The 9717-nt window shown below is 40.7% G+C and overlaps 1 pseudogene; it reads left to right on the top strand.

The window, feature by feature from the left end:
• Positions 1–3793: 3793 nt before the first annotated feature.
• LOC122220765 lies at positions 3794–9214 on the top strand (annotated as a pseudogene).
• Positions 9215–9717: the final 503 nt, after the last annotated feature.

Raw genomic sequence — 9717 nt, 5'->3', positions numbered from 1 at the left:
CTCTCTCTCTCTCTCTCTCTCTCTCTTAAAAAACAAAAAATACTGAGAATTAAAAGTTATTTCAATATCTGATCTTCTAGGAATAAATTTAAATAAAATGGCAGTGGCATTTGATATAATAACTGCTGAATTTAGTCATTTCTCTTTTTACTTGTACCAAGAACTTTGGTTCCTGACGGATTAAATGTTTCATGGATTAAAAACTCTGATTTTCTGAAAATGTTTGTTGATGTAATAAATCAACATTCACATGTGGATGAAGAAAGCAATATTCCTAGCAAGCACAACATCATCTCTTTCTTAAACATTTGGCATTTCCAGGCCAGCATGAAGCATGAGCATTTAGAGACCATGGTTGTGATGAAATAAGCAATGTGGGCTAAAGTCATTTATACCATTTTCCCTTGAAGCCTTCCCTTTCCCCTGAGATGGTCATTTTATTATTTTCTATTTTCCCTTCTGATGAAATGCACTTGTATAATCCAACATGATAAAGCTAGAGGTTAAAAATTATCATTCATAAATCAGATTTGCAACATACCAGGAGTGAAGCAGCCTTGGGCAGGGAAATGCAGAACTGTTTGTGCATCTCCCACATGTGAACCAGTAATTAACCTGATGGGACCGAAGGGCTTCTGGAGGCTTTACAAGTGGTCCTTCAGACTTCACAGAGAATAGAGGTGTAAGTGTGAAATTCTGTAAAATAAAGACTTTGCACCTATTGCTTTTGCCTGAAGAACACAATGTGACGATTTTGTTCTAAGGCAAGTAAGTCGTTAGGATCTGTGTTACTTGCAAGAACCATGGTGTTGTTAAACAGCAAGCACGTGCCAAAATTCTGTTTCACCTGAAACTCTTCCCACAGGCTGTTGTCATGTCAGGATCATGTAACCAAGCCAAGTGAAGATTTGGCAAATGTATGTTTATTCTCTTTAATATAAAGACATATCACATCCATCGGGCCCTAAATGGATAGTTGGTTGCTTAAACAATGTGTTTAACTTTTCTTCAACTTACCAAAGAAAGCAGATCATTCTTAGAGAGGTATTTTATTCTATGTGACTTCAGTGCAGTCTTAGATGACCGTATGAGTCCATCCATTCTACAGGCTCTCCATACAAATGCCAAGATAAATCTCCTATCAAATAAGAATGTTTTCCCAGCTTAAACTGGAGGCAGCTCTCACAGCAACTAGAACTGGGAGATGGTGAGCAGTGGTGCAAGTAATTTCTCAAACAGTTTAAGGGTGCTCTTACAAGAGGAGTTTGGAGTTCTGTCATATGAGTCTTTCCCCGGGGTCATTTAGGAAGCATATGACTGTGAGGGCTCTGTGCATTGCAATCAGAGAGAGGATCATGCAACGTGGGGAGAAGTCCATAGACTCTAGAATCAGAAAGGTCCGGGTTTGCATGCTGAACGTTTGACCTTGAACAACATCTACAAAATGGGAATAATAACTCTGAGTAATTCTTGTGAAAAATATATTAAATAATGTATGCAATATGCCCAATGCAGTGGCTATCTATACTAATTGCTCAATAAAATGGTGGCTATTATTATTTTATCATAATAGATATATCCCATTATTTAATAAAGATCACTCTAATAGGAAGGGCAGTGACTTTTATCTGATGTTTGTGACCCCTTGCAGATATTCCAGAGGGCAGTGACTTGCAAAAGTTGCCTGTCATGTAAATCAAAAGCCTACGATCTCTTCAAAGCAAAGATTTCTCCATTCATTGTGAAATAGATGTCTTAACAGAAGCTGTTAGCAGAGAGGCTGATCAGTAACAAAAATTGATCTATTTGTTGCTAGGGACAGCAATTGGAAGGTAAGAGCCTCCACCCACAGAATTGAGTTCCTATCCTCAAGTTTCATACAGACAATTCAGAAATTGTCTTTTATCTTTTTCATTAAAAAAAAAAAACCCAAAAGAGAAATTAATATTTATTAATTAACTAGAAAGCGGGATTTGGAGCTCCTGCGCTTGAAGGGTGAATTAGTCCAGGGGAGGTGGGGCGTCGGGACACAGCTTCCAAAGTGCCCTGTGATGGAAGCAGGGCTGCCTAGTCCTTTAAGGCTCCTAGCCTGGAGCCACAGTGCATGCATGCTGGGAGCCATACCAGGTGTAGACCATGGATTTTTTTCCTTTTGGGGCTATGGGTGTTTATCAGGAACAGAAGGCACATTCCAGTCGTTAAACCAATAAGTCTCAACTATGTTGCATATGGGGATTTCCTGGAGATGTTTTAGGAATACCAATGACTGGCTCCCCACATCAGACCAAATAGGTAAAAACTCACCTCCAGGGGCCAGGGCCTCCGTACGGCATATTTTGGTTTAGGCTAGTGGATACCAAACTTCAGCATGCTGACACTTCTGACGAATCACTTGAAGGGCTTGTTAAAGCAGATTACAACCCTACATCTAACATAGTGCTTTTTCATAGTATAGGTGCTCTAAAAATAGCTGAAGAGTATCAGATTTACATTTGAAAAGTACAGCCTTCTAGAACAGAATTGATTTCCTGGTGTCCGTGGATAGGTTTGGTCATTCTTGAGCTCCTAAAACTAGCTGCAATAGTTCATGGGTTTGTTCGAGGACAGTTCCTTATCTTCATCAGATTCTTAAGGGGGCGTGGATGGGGGGCCCATGACCTAGAAATGTGATAAGACACTCTAATGAGAATTAAGTGTTATTTTCCTTTAGGCTTTGTTTTCATGAAGAGTAAAAAAAAAAAAAAAAAAAAAAAAAAAAAAAGTAATCTTTTGTTTTCAAAAAAAAAAAAAACAAACTTCAGTATTCACAAGCACAAAAAATCATTTCATCTTGTTAAAAATAATAAATCAGCCACTAAAGACATGAGACTCTTCACCTAAGAGCCTTTGCCCATCATTTGTTCTGCCCACGCTTGTTTTACCTGGAACAGAATTTATTGCAGGTTGAAAAATAAAGGGTAAGACTCTTGACTCCCCAAGGCAGAGATATTATCTTGTCATCTTTGTCCCCCTAGGACCTGCCCAGGAAAGGCATACCATGATGGGCTAAAAGTAGAATGATAATGATAATACACATTACCCAATTCTGGAAAAGCATACAAGGAAACGTCAATAAAGTATCATCTTATTGCACTCTGTAGTTGTGAATTGGAAAACTTCTTTGACTATTTTTCACATATGTGTTTTTATTTTTTTTTCCTTTCTTCCAGCCAGTGCTTGCCTTTCAAGAGTCAAAGATTCACCTTCAAAAGACAATCTTCTTCCTAAATGCATTTCCCTTTGCAAAGTATATGACAATTTAAAAAATTTTTTTTACAATGCTTGGCTCTTATAAACTAATACCTTCATTTTATTGCTGTTTTGGGTACATACATTAATGTTACTCTGTTACAGCATATGAAATAGAATAGCATTATAATTATAGTTAAGAAAAAAGTTGTGAGGGGCACCTGGGTGGCTCAGTTGGTTAAGTGTCCGATTTCGACTCAGGTCATGATCTCACAGTTTGTGAGCTCGAGTCCCACATTGGGCTCTGTGCTTGACAGCTTAGAGCCTGGAGTCTGCTTCAGATTCTGTGTCTCTCTTGCTCTCTGCCCCCCCCCACCCCCGCTCACACTCTCTCTCTCTCTCTCAAAAATAATAAAATAAACATTAAAAATTGTTTTAAATGTTAAAAAAAGTGATTTTTTAAAGTTTGTTATTTATTTATTTATTTATTTATTTTGAGAGAGCAAGAATAGGAGAAGGGCAGAGAGAGAGAGAGAGAGAGAGAGAGAATCCCAACCAGTTCTACATGGTCAGTGCAGAAACCAATGTGAGGCTCAAACTCAAGAACCTTGAGATCATGACCCGAACCAAAATCAAGAGTCGGACACTTAACTAACTGAGCCACCCAGGCTCCCACAGAGCTGTGATTCTAAGGAGAAGAGACCCTAACCAATGGCCAAAACCCCTAATGCAGTTCTTTCTATACCAAATATGTCTCAGATTTACATACAACTTAGAGAAATTATCTCTTGTTCCATAAAGGGTCAAGTGAAGGCTCTATTGACTAGTATTTTTACAATGGCAACTATTCACCAGGGTGCCAAAAAATATAGCAGTAATCTGCACCTTTCATAGTGCTCTCGCTCACTCTCTCTCTCCATAGTGCTCTCTCTCTCACTTTCTCTCTCTCTCAATGTGTAGACGGAAATGGCCTCAAAGAATTTTAGTTTTTTAATTTGCTTATTTAAATTCAAGTTAGTTAACATACAGTGTAGTGTTGGTTTCAGTATTAGTGTTTCATTAGTTTTCAGCATTAGTGTTTCATCACTTACACATAACACCCAGTGCTCATCCCAACATGTGCCCTCCTTAGTACCCATCACCCATTTGGCACATCCCCCCACCCAACACCCCTCCAGCAACCCTCAGTTTGTCCTCTGTATTTAAGTCTCTTATGGTTTGCCTCCCTCTCTGTTTTTATCTTATTTTTCCTTCCCTTCTCTTATGTTCATCTATTTTGTTTCTTAAATTACACACTTGAGTGAAATCATATGGTATTTGCCTTTCTTTGACTTATTTTGCTTAGCATGATACATTCTAATTCCATCCACATTGTTGCAAATGGCAAGATTTCATTTTTTTTTGGTTTCTGAATAATATTCCATTACACATACCACATCTTCTTCATCCGTTCATCAGTTGATGGACATTTGGGCTCTTTCCCTAATTTGGCTATTGTTGATAGTGCTGCTGTAAACATTGGGGGGGCCTCAAAGAATTTTAAATACATGCATAGTTTATGCATAAAATTGATCACTCTGTACATGGAGTTCTGTGGTTTCTTTTAAAACTTTACAATGCATCACAAACATGTTTTCCATTAATAAAGATCTACCTTTTCCTTTTGAAAGACTGCAGAGTATTCCATTGTGTGAATAGACAATACTTGGATTCTTTTAACCAAATCCTTATTTAGATTGTTTCCAATTTTTCCCTGTGGTAAACATAGCAATGGACCTTTGTGTCAGCACAGCTTGATGCCCTTGTCTTTCAGAGGGTTAGTGTACCTATCATTAAAGTTTTCTTCCTTCTATCCCCAGTGGTCAAAAGTCCTGGATATTATCTATGTCTATCACCTAGCAGCCATAGAACCTGGGAGAAATGACTTACGTTATTTCCTCTGTAAAATGGAAACACCAATCACTGCCTCTCACGTATGTGACACGGAGGGGAAAAAATGGAGGTGAACATGTTTTGCAGACCCTCTACTCATCAGTACTTTGTATCTTTTGTCTCCTACACGGAATGCATAGTTTTCGCTCATGATATCCAGTTTTACCCTGAACACTCAGTAAACGCTCACTGAATGAAAAAACCTGTGAACGGCATCTACCAGCACTCCTCACACTGTTCTGGGCACTGCCTGCCAACGAGTGACCTGGTGCACTGCTTCCTGGGACCACCTCCCTGACCTAGTGCGTTAAAACCTGTGTGTAAAGGTGAGGGCAGAAGTAGAGAGACCTGGGTTATGACTCTTCTCAAACTTCCCAGGTGATTTGGAGACAGATGAAAATTTAGAACCGTTGGACCGGGCTAACACTGTCATCAGCAGTCATCATTTAGAGCTCCCAGGTAGGAAAGGGTCACACTACCTCTTTGAGTAGAGGAGAAGCAAGTTCAATACCGGAAAGTGTCCCCTACATGTTTTACTGACTTAAGTCCCATCAGAGGGTCCTGAGAGATCCATCACAGAATAGGCATAATACCCAAATAGACAGTAAATTTCTTGTAAATCAATTTCCCAAGAGGGGCTTCAGCTTTTTATTAAGTTTTAGGGTGTGTGGATGTCTGGATCTAGAGGAATAAAGTATTACCTGTCATGACTGCTAACAGTCACACTGCATGTGAGCTGTGCAAAATGTCCCTGTGGAAATAGAAAACTAGGCCAGTCCTTTCTGAGTAATGAAGGCCATGAATAATGCACAGAGAAGGTAGTTTCTTTTCATATTGTTCTTACCGTGCTAATATTTGTGACCACTTTAGAAGGTAGAAAATGCAGAGAAAAGAAGAGGGGGGAATACATTAAAAATGCATCAAGCAAAAAAATATCAAATCAAGCCAAGTTCAACAACTAGTCCTTGCTTTCTCATCTGGTGTGGTAAATGGCTACATGAGAGAATAATGAATAAAATCATTTCTCTGAAGATTCGGTAACAAGAATAGCTCACAATGGGAGAGCTTGGTTAGTGTCTAAGCTGGGTCAAGTGTTTACATATAGTATTTTATTAAACCTCATTAGTTTGCCAATCAATACAATGTTTTTAATAAAATTAAATGTGGAACGAAGGTAAGAAAATATGAACAAGGGCTGCAGATACTTCAAGCCAGCAGTCAAGCCAGAAATCTTGGCTTGTCCTAAAGGTTATTAGCTTCAGTATCTGTGACGTCATTTGCCAGATGACTTTATTGGACAAGGCTGTGGTTTGGTAAGCCACCAGGTGAACTACTCTGGGGAGTGTAAGGTAGTCCTCTTGGGAAAGAAAAACAAACACGTTTGGAACATCTAGTGCTGTTTGATATTGTCACCAGTGACGCTGAGGACAGAGCCGTGAACATTCCCATCAGAATTAAGGGAAATAGATGTCAGTCAGTTAATATTTGACTATCCTGTTTGTGTAGTACATAATATAAGGCATCTTGTAGAAGGTGGGTTCGTATCTCAAAGGAGCTTACAATCTATGTGGGGGGTGGGGTGGGGGGAAAGGTATTAATTCCCAAATATTTTTATTTTTAAGCTTGTATGTTAACCCTCAAAAGTGGCCCGAGCATTACAGACTAGTGGGTGGGAATCAAGAGATGAAAAACAAAGGTAGTGAGGCTCATGGAGCCAGTTGGAAGGGGTCCCAGCCTCAAGGGGGATGGTTAGGCATAAGCTGGATGGTTAGGGAGTCACGGAGAGCATCTGAGACCACCTCTGCTGGAAAAGAGCACAAGAGAAAGAGGAGAAAATTAAGCTTCTGGTTACCAGCCTTGTCCCAGTCACATTATGCTTTAACTCCCCAGATCTGTGTCTGAGGGTTCAGTGCTGTCTTCTCTCTGCCCCACAGGCCTCATAGGAGCCCCCACACCCCCACCTTCCTTTTCCTTCTTCCTGAATCTATGCAGCCTGACTGCAGCTCCTTCAGTGTTGGCGCCCCTCAGAGGCACCAGCAAGGCGTGGCATCCCCAGCCTCCCAGAATCCAGTGTTCTGCTTCCTTCCCAACTTTGACCTTCCCTGGAAGTCTGAGTGTGCCCCGGATGCCACTGTGCACCGATGTTCTCTTGGAAATCAGCCGTCCCCTCTTTTCAATAACCTATTATAACTGGGCAGGGGTTTGATTCCAGTGGTGACCAAGGAGCGCTCCTGCCTATTCATATAAATGGTGATGGCAATAGGAGCAACGTTTCTTAGTCCAGCTCCCATGTTCTGAGCAGTGAGCTAATGATATGTGACAAGGATCATGGTATCAGAAGCAGGCAAGGGTCTGTCGTGTGGTCACTTCTGCTGATATTCATTGTTCCATTAGTTTCTTGGCTGCTTCTGCTCTTGGGCAGCCGGGTCTACAAAGCTCATTCTGTCCTCCTGTGTCACCCCAAGTCTTCTCCAGATCCACTCCCTCCTTAGCTATGTCTCCTTTAGAGTACAATAAAACCCACACCTCTGCTTATGACATCCTCCATGTTCTGTTTTGGCAGAAACATTAGTGTGTGAGTTCTCCCAGTTTGATCTTGATACTCAAAGATGAGATCTTTGGACTTCTAACAGACAACTCACTGAATTTCTTGGTACCCTAAAATATCTGGATCTTGAAATTGAAAATTGTGTTTTGAAGATGAACATCTCCCTTATTGAGGGGTTTGAAGAATCTCAGTAGGAACCCCAAAATCAATAGTTTCACTCTTTGTCCCATTCCTATCTCCTATACCCAAAGCCATTTTTGCTGCCAGAATGAAGGCGGGGGGAGGATATTGAGACTAGGAAATTCTGACATTGGGTAGAAGGCTACACCCCATCGAGTTGAATATCTCCAATTACCATCCTGTACAAGGGAGGAGCAAGACAGAGAATTCAAAACTTGGTTGCTCTTTTCTTTTCTTTTCTTTTCTTTTCTTTTCTTTTCTTTTCTTTCTTTTCTTTTTTTAAAGCAAAGTAATGAGGATAAAACAAATGTCAAGGACAGGCTGAGAGAGTGGGTCAAAGATAATTTATTACTGATGAAGTAAGGACAGATGGTACATTCTTTTTCCTCACTCTTTGTATTTAGTATTGTTTAATCATTATTTTTTCATAAAGAGTATTTAGGTCAGAGTTCTTAGTTGTAAGCATGAAAAACATACTCTGGCCAATTAAGCAGAAAAAGAAATTTGTTAAAGACTCCCAGACAGCTCAGAGAAACGTTGGATGAGCTGGAAAAACAGGCTCAAGGCTCTGGGCACACGGCCCCAAACATCACTGCAGAGGGGGCCTGACGAAGGGACCCTTCCTGTGACCACTGCCCACAGAGCACCAGATGCTACCAGTCACCCTGTTGCCACCAAGTGGACTTTACCAAATCTGCAAATGACATAGTCACCCACGCCACTTTTGCACCATAGACTGATCTTTGAAGTGCTCAAAAGCCTCGCACTCCTGCCATCAAAAGGGATATTATGCAGAACTCCTTCCCCAAGCACTGTCTGCCAGTTCAGCTTGCTTGGAGGTATGCCAATGCCATTTTGCAAGAGGAGTGGGGCATGAGAATCCATTTTTCTGGCTCTATCTACCCTTAAGAGGATACATAGTCACTAGAATATGGTGAAACTGTTCAAAAGATGGATTAGGGAACTCAATACTCTATGCAGTTAGAAAAAGGCAGAGCCCTTAACCTCCATCACAGGAAACATGACAGCTACCCTACAGGCAGCCCTGAAATATCCCCCTATCAACACCAAGAGTCAGGCGGTGAAAGCTCGAACAGGCAGCATCGTCTTGAAGGGGCGCACCTCTTTTAAAGCTAATGATATTGAAAAGGCTGTTCAATCCCTGGACAAGAATGGTGTGGATCTTTTAATGCAGTACATTTACAAAGGCTTCCAGAGCCCTCGGACAGTGGCAGTGCCGTGTTATTGCAATGGCATGGAAAGACACTTGCTGCCAGAGGAGTGGGGTCCATTGTTCGAGTGTGGACTGCAAGGAAAAACGTGTAGTCCAGCAGGGTCTGGGTCTCTCCTGTGGGTGTGGGAGTTGCTGGTACAAAGACCAAAACAACCAAACGCCACTGTGGCCCTTGGCAGTGTAGCATGTTTCTCTCGGCTTTGCCTTCTTGCTTCTTTTTTCATATCTGTAAAGAAGGAAACTACATATCAATTTTCCTTTCATGAAAATTGGGATAATACAGAGGAAAAGTTTCAATGTGAGTGTTTCATGCTGTCAAAACTATTTTGGTGATGTGTATTCCTCTCTGTATATCATATAATTTGCCTTCCAGCTTAATCGTGCAATTTTAACCCCTGTTGGCTGGTGGGTTTTTTTTGTTGTTGTTGTTGCTTGTTTTGCATTTTTTTTGAGGTGTTTTGTTTTGTTTTTGACTAACAGTGAGAAAGTTGATCTGAATTTGAGGCCAATTTCCTAACTCCTTGCCAGCCAGGAAATGATCTTTACCAAAAATATCTTTGAGAAACTGGTAGCTATTAACACTGCAAAACTGGAC

Source organism: Panthera leo, chromosome B2 (assembly GCF_018350215.1).
Source record: "Panthera leo isolate Ple1 chromosome B2, P.leo_Ple1_pat1.1, whole genome shotgun sequence".
NCBI lineage: Eukaryota > Metazoa > Chordata > Mammalia > Carnivora > Felidae > Panthera > Panthera leo.
The sequence above is the reverse complement of the archived record's forward strand: the minus strand, read 5'-3'. Positions and strand labels throughout refer to the sequence as shown.